Source organism: Hylaeus anthracinus, unplaced genomic scaffold (genome assembly GCF_026225885.1).
Source record: "Hylaeus anthracinus isolate JK02 unplaced genomic scaffold, UHH_iyHylAnth1.0_haploid 17837, whole genome shotgun sequence".
Classification (NCBI taxonomy): Eukaryota; Metazoa; Arthropoda; class Insecta; order Hymenoptera; family Colletidae; genus Hylaeus; species Hylaeus anthracinus.
In genome coordinates this window covers 27479-39537 of record NW_026534759.1, presented here as the reverse complement: position 1 = coordinate 39537, position 12059 = coordinate 27479, and positions in this window count along the sequence as shown.

The window sequence follows — 12059 nt, the reverse complement described above, 5'->3', positions numbered from 1 at the left end:
AAGTACCAATTCAACTCTAATACCTGAATAACGATACTAGAACACACAAATGAGTGTACTTGAGTACCCAAATAGTGGTATTCGAGTACCAAAAAGTTGGGCAACGTTTTAGAGGAATTAGCAGCGACAAACCATTAAAAAGAGGAAACGAAGCAGCGAAGACGACCAGGAGTACAACTTTCAAACGTGTTGAAGCTTTCCAGGCCGGGTTCCCACAGGCTCGAAAAGTCTAGGGGTCGGTTAGAGCCCTCGGGTAAATAGCTTCTAACAACTTTTTCGCGCCGTAGGGTAGGGGTGGTGCGACTCTATTAACGTTGGAAACTCTCCAACTAACGTTCGCGGTGAACGATCTCTGCGAATTTTGCTAGTGGGTGCATCGAACCCAAGAATCGTCCAAGATTCCGCCAACGAAGAATAGACCAGACAGTTGAGGAAATGATCTGAGGTCTCGGCTCGAAAAACGGCCTGTCCTCCGGATTACTTTTTCATTTCTGTTAATACACCGACTAAGACGTAAAATGAATGTTTGTATGTAATTTACTGTAACTACAGTCCTGCGAATTATATTAGATCGTCCCAATGGTTTTCTCTAAAAATTGTGCAATCGTAATTTACGCTCCAGGAAAATGTAACGATCGTCAATTTGAAAAGTGAAGAGTAAGTAAATAAAAAAAAAAGGAAGAATAGACTTTTGTTGACTTTTTTTTTAATTTAAGTAATTTAAAGTTTCAAATACCCGAAAGTTAGTCAACTATTTCGAGGTCATAAAGGATCTCTTTTTCCCAAAAATCTACCGTCGTTCCAATTCTTCCCGATCGATTCTTGTCCTCTTCGCGGCGCGGCGTCGTAGAGTCTTGTCTCGAATCTTGGCTCGCAGGCCAACCCGATGGAAATCGTAACTCCCGAAATTGACAAAAATTCTCTGTTGAGAATTCCGATCGCCGAGTAAGTTGCGACTTCAATCGCTTTTAAAGCATACTAAACGCGCGCTCGGGATAGCAAATCGCGTTATTATATTTTTACAAATATTTTTAATTTGTAACATATTTACTTACTTTTCCTTTCTTTTATGTATTATATTCTCATCGCTTTATTCTCTTATGTTTTGTGTTGCCTTTTCTTCTCGCGTTTGTTCTATTCTGTTCTTTATCATCTCTACTATGGTAAGGCCCAGTGGGTCTAACAAGAGGCTCGGGTACCTCGGGTTCGCCAAACCCGTACTGCAGCTGCGGTGATGAACAGCTACAGCCCCTGAGGGCACGTACAGGGTGTAGAAGCATTTAAATGGGAACACCAAACATCTCCGTTATTAATGGTTCTATAAATAAAATTTATAAGACAAAGTTACACTGTTTGTAGGGGCACGTGTAATGGTGGGACCATTTTTTTCCTTGAGGTCATTTTTTAAAGAGATATCGGGGTCGTTGGTGTCCTTTTTTTTTTTAAATGAGTTGATGTGTTTTCATTATCGTAATCTTGCAGCTGATAAAAAGACAAGTATCGATCATGTATGACTCTGTACGTTGGAATATGATTTTATCAGAATAATTCTTCACGAGGTCAGCTGGAAGTCAATATATCAGCTACAATATTACAATAAAGAAAATACTTCATCCAATTTGAGAAAACGACAGCGACCCTGAAATCTCCTTAAAAATTGACATTGGAAAAAAATCTTCAAACAGTGTTGCTTTATTCTAGCAATATTTTCCATAGAACCATAAACAACGGAGACATTCAAGTGTTCCCATTTAAATGCTCCACCCTGTTCACAAATTAAAACAATATAATTCGATGTCGATTTAAAATTGATTAAAACAACCATAGGAGCTCCGATTTAGTACGTTTTACGGTTGCTCTTCATTTGTTTATTTCTACTCGAATGAAAGCCGAGAAAATCAGCTCAAATTGGATAGAAACGGTCTAGAAATGGATGCAGCACTTGAAAACAATGACGTCCGCGTAAACATACATCCGAGATGACCTTGTTTTCGAGTTAGAGAAAGCACGGTGGTTCCGATGATACTTCTGACAAGATAGCATAACTGATCTCCGTTGCCTACTTACGAGAGATGCTCGATATCTCACGTGTGCTTAAATGGGAACGCAACCTAAAACCACGGTGCTCGCATCTAAATTCGTTGAATTTTTAAAACTGCCGTTATGTAAAAGCGATCGTCTACGCAACTTTAATTCCCAGTAAACGTACGTCCGATTTGACCTTATTTTCAAGTTGCGGGAAGCTTCGTGTTCCAGTGATGCTTCTGACAAGTTGGTGGTAGCATAGCTGACTTTTGTTGCCTACTTACAAAATATGATCGATATTTCGCGCGTACTTTAATGGGGATAGAGGGGGGTGGGAGGGAGGGGAGGGCATAACAGAGTACTTTTATCAAAATAAAAATGTAAGTGTCGAGAAGAAAAGATATTTTCTGAACAAATACAACTATTTAATGAAAGTTGTAAGTCTATTATTCACACGATTAATCGTTAATTGATATTGTAAAATATATATTACGAACTTGTAGATATAGACAAATATTTGTAAATAATTTAATGTAAATATAAATTACCCCGCTCAGAGTTATGATCGCTTCGTTGCATTCGAGTGGTGAATTCCATCACTGAAGCGTATCCCGGAACTGTTACCTATGCGTGTATTTTAAGGAACCATGGAAACAATAGGGATTGAGGAAACAATGCAATGGCGTCTGTTTGTTTCGGAGCAAAAGGATGTAAGGTGGGATAGATGTAAGGGCGCGTTGAAGGCAAAACTTTAGAGCCCCGGAACCGCTCCATTCGAAATACCACCGACAATTCTTTGAATTTTTCCATACTATTCCCATGAGTAGATGATTCTCAGGATATACCTTTGATGCCCTAAACTTTAAAAAACCTCAATCTCCACTCCCACTCTAACTTCTCCAATTCTCATATACAGCTAACGTTGTTATTCAACGTGATTAATTGTATTAATTTTCATCTCTATAATAAATAAATGATGCTAAGATGCTGAAATAAATACTGAACTGCTCATTAACTGTTCCGATCGTCTATAATCACCTCCTTTCTATGTTTTGACCAACCTTCAAAGAAGAAGGCTGTATGTATTATTAAGAATAATGATACATCTTCGATGCGCCAGGATCGTATGCAGAAGAAATTGAAGTATTCAGTAAAGGCCAAAGAAAGTAACGAATAGAAGTGAAAGTAAATATAGGTTACGAAGCAAAGACGAGGTATAATCAATGAGAAGAAACCCGTCTGCACTATCCGGATGCATCAAAGTGGAGTCTGATTGGTAAAGTAACATTGACGACGTCTATTCCACCAACTGGGAGTGGAGAATAAATTTCGTGTTGCTCGCTATGTAATTGTACGCTGTTGTTAACCTCGTGAACAATGCAACGTGAGTGGATTAATAAATTTCCTATTTACTAATTATTGTTTTTCGTAACCTCGAAGATAATGTAATATAATAAAACAATATAAAAGAAAAAATATGTTCCTTAATTATTTATTTCCACTTCACGAGTGTCATACGTAAATAATTTTGTATAAAAATCGTTCGAAAGCAACGCTTTAGAAATTCTAAGCTGATGTACAACTCGAATAGAAGAATTCGATTTTTTCCCCGAGAGAAACAAAACTACCCCTCCGAGTGAAATCTTCCTCTCGGAGCAACGACGGCCTCGAGACACCCAAGGGGTGGCTAGAGGGTTAGAACTGACGATTGCTGTCTCCATACAGAAGCTGGTCGACGTCACCACGGAAAGATACCGGGTCGTTCTATACGTAATGCCTTTTTTTTTTTATCTTACTTGCGTAAATAATCGCGGTCTGTTCAATTTTATTCTAGCTGATATTTTACAGCAACGGTAAACAATATTTCTGGCTGGTCGGACGAATAAAATAAAATTGTGATAAAATAAAATAATATTACCACTGGTTACCAAAAAAAAAAACTTGCCTCAGCAGTCGGAGTCCCGATCTACCATTTCATTTCGTAAATCGAGTTGTTCATCTAACAGCGAAACAAACACGCCCTCAGCGAAGACACGGGAGCCCGCAAAGCAATATTTTAGATTGCTAGCCCTGAAGAGGTCTACCAAATGGTCACGAAACGCTCCTAACGCAATCTTCGTCTCTGGAAATTGTGTTGTTCGCTACACCAACAAGCTATCCATTCCTCGGCCGACGGAAAGGATTGGGTTCGCCAATCGGTGCGAATCGTCGCCTGTAAGAACTTGGGAAACGCGTTCAGAGCCGGCGAATGGATTCCAGGCGACTGCATTAGACGTGCATTTGTCTGCTTGGTCAGGAAACGGGGAGGAAGGATAGAGACGGACGATTTAATCGACCGTTTCGAGACCACGCTGGCAGACGAAAAGCGAGCGTCGCACGCCGATTTCACAAAGAAGGAGACAATGGGCGCCCACTCGCCAAGGGACAACGGTCTGCTTTTTATTAGGGTCGCCAATCGGTGAGATCATGCACACACGCGCGACAAACGGAAACGAGCAACCCTCGATGAATTCGAAACTTCTCGACCACGCATGATGAGAACGACGCTTAGAGAGGATCGAAACGACACGATTGAAAACTGTTTGGGCTCCGATTTTCATCGATTTCGAGAGGGGTTGCTGGAGATTGTATGGACGAACGAGGGGTTGGCGGGGATTGGGTCAACGGAACGAGGATTTCCAACTGCTGAGGCAAGACTGAGATCTGTTAAAGTGGACCTGAGGGGATGTAAGACCAGTTTCTGAATTGTACCTGGGGTTAGCTGAGGTAATCTCAGGTTTGATTTTCTTCGCGAGGTATCGGACTTGAAATGGCGAGGATGTTGACAAGCTGTAGGCACACATAGGAGACTTATTTAAGGGAAGACGCGTGAAAATCGTAGCTATAATCGACAATTTCGTTTCGAAGACAAATGACTGGAAGATGCCGGGGGCTAACACACGTACAGTCAGTCTATTATATAAATCGAATGATAAGTTTGCTGCTACCAAGTAAACGTTCTATTATAAATATGTACACAAATAAACTTTACACATGTATATATTTATAGTGAAACATCGAATCTATCGTTTAATTTAATGAAAATTTGTGCAACAGACACACAGTGTACTAATACTTATAGGACTGACTGTATATTGAATAATAAAAATTAATTTCTTTTTTTTTTTTTTGAATGAAGTACCCCTACGTGGTTATCAACTTGAAAGATAAAAAGGAAACGTTCGATTTTATTCCTAAACCTAGAGAACACGTTAATAGTAGACAGTGAGGCAGTAGTTGGTAAAATGACGGTATCATTAGTTGCTACCTTCTATTTTAGTAGAAGATGCCAGGAGTTTGGGTTAGGAGCTCCAATTCCAATAATAAAAGGCTAAACCCTAACTGAAGTGGATACGCCGAGTATCATCGCATAAACGCATTAGGAAAATGAAGTGCCACTTCGATCCAGCATGCTAGAAGCGCCAGGAACTGATAGTCGATAGCATGACCTACCTCTATTGTTAGGAGCAACTCTCCTAAAGTAGGATTCAGAAATATCTGCTAAACAGAGGACAACCTGGTTCTCTAAATAAAATAAAGCCTGCGGTGTAGTCGAAATGTTCCTATAATAACGACAATCTTACATCGTAAACAGTCTTTCCAAACATTATTCAATACCGAAGCAAGCGATTGCTAGAGAGAATCTCGACTGTTCCGATAGATTGAAGAAAAAGTTAAAAAAGTGGCGCCAGGACCTAACAGTTGATGGCATGGTCTATCTTCAGAATATACTTTGTTAGAAGCGACAACACGGATGAAGATGAACGTGATTGAGAACTTATGGCAAGATACTCTCTTCTAGACTCTGTCCTAAACCCTAACTAAACGATTGAGAAATTCTTATTGTTTTCTCTCGCGAGTTTACGAAGATTAATTAATGGTCTCAGAACCTGACACTCGATGCCAGGGCCTAATCCCTCTCTAATTTGAAGATAATTGAATCATAAGACAATTGATAATCAATGAAGATAATTGTTACGTTTTTCTAAAAGCTTCTAAAAGCCCTAGCGACTCACGCTGGTGGCTATCGATGCAATTAGCTTAATTACTCACGATTAAGGACCATGACCAGATACTTTACTCTAAACTGGAAACGTGCAGTGAAAACCAAACGATTAAGAAATATCCTGTACCACCAACAGAAACTTGGAATGGTTGTGTTAAGAATTAAGATTCTCATACCAGGACCTGTTTCCAAACTGTACTCTGTTGAGATCAACACTAACCACGATGGTAATAGATCCAAAATCCTGACCACCACTGGTGCTGCGTCGTCTACCACTGCAATTACCCTAATTACCGATGATTAAGGACCGTGTCACGCTATCTTATTCCTAACTATGCCATAAACACCAACGGACTAAGGGAGCTCTTTCATCCCGTGAGCTCAAGAAGGTTAACAAGGTAATGGCAATATGGTCAGGAGGCAATATGTATCCTCATCCTGTGCTTCATTAAACTCACAAGCTAATAACAGTAATCTGACCCCCCTTTTCTTAAACTATCCACTATTGGTGCACCAGTCAGTGCAATTACTTTAATTATTCATGATTAACTGTATCAAACTACCTATAACCGTGCTATGCCATAGATCCCAACGAATGAAAAAAGTTCCTATACGTTCGACCCGAAGAGATTAACAAAAGTTAGTGTCAAGAGTCGACGGTCGGTAGCAGGACCTACCCCCCTCCCCCCTTCGACACCGCTACCAAAGCTAATTTCCCCCCATTTTTTAAATCCCTACACTATCGACGCGCCAGCCAACTGACGCAATTACCTTAATTACCCGTGTCAGGACACCTTTCCCCGAGCTACGCCACAGAGGCCAAACAATTACGAGAGCTGTACCAGGAGCTCCGGTTAAGAATCACCGCATCAGAGAGACGCATGGTCACGCAACGGTCAATATAATATCGATTAACGCAACCGTGGTCCACTTTTTTCCCCCGTAACAACGAAGCCGCGGGCACCGGAACGCGCGATGGCACGCGAGTTGCCCGACGATAGATCTCGCTGGGATCTTCCCTGGCCGTCATCGATCGTCGAATCCTGGCGAATAGGAACGGAACGCGCCCCTTTAAGCGGGCCACGGGTTACCCCGGTGTCTCACTTACCCCAGTGTCGTGTCCTCCATGCCAACTATCGGGAAGCAATCGATCCCGGGGTTCCCGCTACTCCATCCTCTCTGCCCGATCGGCCCAGTTTGATCCTCCCCCTTTCGTTGGCCGTCGCCACCTTGCTTCTTCGCCAGTTCCCTTCTTCCTCGTCACGTTCTCTCGGCCTGGGCCAGCGACTAACCGTGGAACGCGTCTTCCGCCCCCGACGGCTTACATCTTGACGGTCCCTGACACAGCTGTGTACCGCAGGAGACACGCTCTCTCGGCCCTCTGCAGCGACGCACGACAGCCCACGTCCTACTCACGCTCGCCGTCACCCGACACTGCGCACACGCGCCACCCTTAACCGCGACGTGCGCCGCCCAATAACGGACCGAGCTGCGCATGGGCCACCGGCCGACTCAACGACGCGGCAACTTTGAAATTTTAGAGGGGAGGTATTAAGGCCAGGTTACGACAATAAAACGTGTTTTTTGAAATAAATTTTGTTTATAGTAAAAAAAGTATTTCAGAATCAAACTTTTTACAGCCGAAAGTACATATATTAAACTATTTGAAAAAACAAAATTTTGTTTCTCTTTTTTAAATGACGGCTCTGAAAATGGCTGCTCAAACTCGTCCAATTTGTTGGCGGGTGTTATCATTTCTTGGAAACGAATCGTCTGAAAGCAAAAAGTGAAACGGTTTCATATTCAGTATCGAATTGGTTATGGTCGGTACTACGATGAAACATTTTCACCGAAAAAAAAACGAAATGGCGGACGTTTAAATTTTTCGACCCTTTTCTTGCACTTTCAATTGTTTATAACTTCTTTTTAAATAACAACGAATATTTTTGGTTGTACTACCGACCATAACCAATTCGATACTGAATATGAAACCGTTTCACTTTTTGCTTTCAGACGATTCGTTTCCAAGAAATGATAACACCCGCCAACAAATTGGACGAGTTTGAGCAGCCATTTTCAGAGCCGCCATTTAAAAAAGAGAAAAAAAATTTCGTTTTTTCAAATACTTTAATATATGTACTTTCGGCTGTAAAAAGTTTAATTCTGAAATACTTTTTTTACTATAAACAAAATTTATTTAAAAAAAAAACACGTTTTATTGGCGTAACCTGGCCTTAAGGGGGAAAACCACTCTAGGATTTTCAAAAAATCGATTTGTTTTTTGTTGCTTAAGGCGTCCGGCCACCCTGAGCGCTCGCCAGATGGGTACTATTCTTAAAAAATTCATAAATGCGAATGTATAGAAAAAAATATTCTTATGTTTCGACACATACTAAAGAATGGTTCAATGAACACATGACAAATTTTTCGAGATAAAAGAAAAAAAAATAGCGGCGGTTCGAAAATTTTGGTGAAGGCCTTCGGCACGAAACGCGCGTCAGCTGTACCATCGTTATATTCTTTAGGTAGCATGTAAAAAAGAAAAAAAAAAACATTAGATTGTTTCTGGAGTTTGTGGCAGGAGAGTAACAATTGGATTTTTTTTTTTACCATTACGAAAATTATGGTGAGCCGAAGAAATTTTTATTTTATTTTTCACCGAAATTTCACGAGAAAAATCGTCAATAAAGAAAAAAACTAATCAAGTAATCGCAAAAATCCATTGCTACTCTTCAGATAATGTATGTAAAAGTAGCGTGTAGACATTTCAGAGCAATCGAACCGATAGTTTACGAGATTTACGTTGTACCATTTCGAAAAATGTAGTTTCGAGATAATCCCAAAAGAAAAGTAAACGCGCGGTCCGATTGCTCTGAAATTTCTACGCACTACTTTTAGATACATTATCTGAAGAATAGCAATGAATTTTTGCGATTGCTTGATTAATTTTTTAATTAATTTGTTTTTAAAAATAGTACCCATCTGGCGAGCGCTCAGGGCGGCCAGACGTCTTAACACCTCCGACACCGGTGCTGGGTCACCTTTCCGACGTTAATTTCGAAGTCCCATTCCTTTGTCATCGACAATGTCGAACCATGTGTTTACATTGTAACTCGATCCGTAGAAATCGGCTCTCCCCACTATTCTAACTTTCAGCGTCAGAAACGTTTCGAACTTTATTGCAAAAGAAGGAGTTTTCGGGACAAAATATTAACAAAACCAATTGGTTACGAGGCATTATTAATATGATAATAATATTTGCATATAAAAATTTGACTTTAAGCCTTCTTTTGTAGCGCGTATGGACTTGGATTTCGATCCCTGAATAGTGACCCAGCTCCGTCGTTCGTGCGAGCGCCCAGTGTCCGAGGGTTAAACGATACTTTAGGGTCATAAAAATAATAATAATATTTGATTTATGGTGAAAAACAAATGTTAAAAGGTTGAATTATCGATTTTGCCGCAGCGCCTCAGAGCGCGTTTAAAGTGTTTATAAAACTTCAAACGCGTTTTTCTCGAAACCACTTTTTTCAAACTGAGAGGACGGATTTCTCAGTGACTATTGCATGGATCGATTTGAAATTTGTACAGTAGCTTCACAACAATATCTTCTTTGGAAGTACGTAGCCGTGTTTCGATTGAATGTAAACTTTTTCTTTTTATAAACAATTTAACGCTCATTTTTAGGGCAAAAAGTCGATTCATTGCTTAAAAAGTGCGCCACTTCCACAAAAAGTACTTCCAAAGCCAATTGTATGTAGATTATAAATTTCCTTTAGTTTTTGTTCCATGACTGATACCATCAGTCTGATAGATGCCGAGAAATCCGTCCCCACGTGGCAGTGTTTTCAAAGAAGCTTTAGGTTGCACGAAAGAACGTCAAATATCGATAGTGAAAGTTAGATATCGATAGTTTCCGATACTGAAAAACCATCGATAGTCTTGATGGTATTCGACGACGGGCTCTGTCGCCGCCATTTTGTACGAAAATGACAATAAAAAAAATTGTTTTTCGTTCTTCGATACGTGTTAAATAAACCCCACTGAAAAGAAATTCTATACCATATTTGTCACACTCCCAAAATAAATTGTCAAATTTAGGTCTTTTTTTCTGCCTCTGGAGTGGTTTTACCCCTTAAGAAGCCCTAAGTATCGAGTGTTACTTGGGGGATATTTCGTTTTTACAGAAAAAAATTTATGCAAAATGGTTTTACCTTTGAGAATATTTTGGATACGTTTTGAAGTACGTTTGGTAATGTTTACGATTCCTTGACTCCGAAGAAACCCGTATATTAATACTTGCGAAAAATGAATAACATTGTACGTTTCGGTCCGTCATATTATCTTTTTAATGACAGAAGGCTATTTGATAAAAATAGCACTGTCTTGTTTGGAATAAATTTTCAAGTGTTACCGTGTTTCTCAGGTTTCCAGTCAGGCACCACGCAAGGGTCGAAGAAGACTGAGACAGGGCTCTGAGATCGATGCACCCGTCCCTGTGGATTTACTGACATGGTAGGGGCGCACCCCCCTACCCCCACCCCTAGGGTGGGATTAGTCACGATCCCACTCAGTCGTAAAGTTTCAAAGGTAAAAGGAAAAAGGTGGAACCCCGTAACGAGCTGTCACTTCGTGCCGCTCTATTATTCCGGATCGCATGATACATCGTGTAATTGAACAGAATTTCGCGACGACGTTAATTGTTTACCCTGTCCGCCGTCGTGGACAAGCGTCTCGGCGCTTCGATCGATCTTACTGGGAAAAAAAAAAATACTGAAAAATAAATCCGAGAAAATAGTGGAAAACTGATGATTAATCAGAAAAGTGAATCTTGGCGTCTACGTTGTGGTGGAAAACCATCGATAGTCTGAATTCTATACAGATAGTTTCGATAGTTTCTTTCTCCAAAAGGTGTATGAAAAATAAACATAACTGGATCGAATACTATTTCAAATTAGTCACTTGTTTTTGTTTAAAAATGTTAACATTTGGATACTTTTATCCTTTATTCTCGATCGTCTTTCTGAAATTATTTGCCCAGCGTCACTGAGCGAGTTTTATTTATAAGGGTGTAAGACCATGTAATTGTAATATGACACCCGTAAGTACCAGTCTTGCATTTGCTCGTTTTTCACATTCATTTAATTCTTGCTTTACATTGCTTTGCGCTTGCATTTGCATAGACAACTATCTTCGTAATTCTTGCATTAGCGATGCTAAGAGGCTGTTGGGGCATACTGGCCCATCTATAGCTCGGGTACCTCGGGATTGCTAGACCCGTACTGTAGCTATAATCAAACATAACTACAGCCCCTGAGGGCTAAAGTAGAATCGATTATTCTCCCAGATTCGTAGACAGATCGTAATTTCCATTGACTAAAAAAACAAATGAGCTCAAAGTATGAAATTAATTCATCGAAAGTAGATTTTACTACTTTAATCAATTGTACACCTTCCGATATAATAATTTGTTGTGATAACCGCCTTGTGATGAATTGCATTCCTCTAAACTCTAAATACAGTCGTGTTATAACTATAATGTTTACCAACTTCGCACGTTTCAAAATAAAACATTATCGAATACTATCGATAGTCCACGTCAAATATCGATAGTGAAAGTTAGATATCGATAGTTTCCGATAGTGAAAAACCATCGATAGTCTTGATGGTACTATTAATAGTTCTCCATCACTATTGGTAGCTCAACTGAATAATATGCTTCTTATTTTCCTCGCGAATGTACATATAAATTAATCATGCACGTATAAAAATCTCAGACTTAAAATTTTTTTTAAATATCTGTCAGACGCAGTTAGCTATTTCTAACCTAACCTCGATCATGATCTCGAGTGTGCAGCACATTCAAAGCATTTATTCTTTAAGATTTTCAAGATCTTACAAAATTTTGCAAAGCTTTCAGACGTGAGAGACCAAACGCTTGAAATTTCTTTTGTTTCCTTGGATCAGTTGTAAAGTTCCATCATTAGTG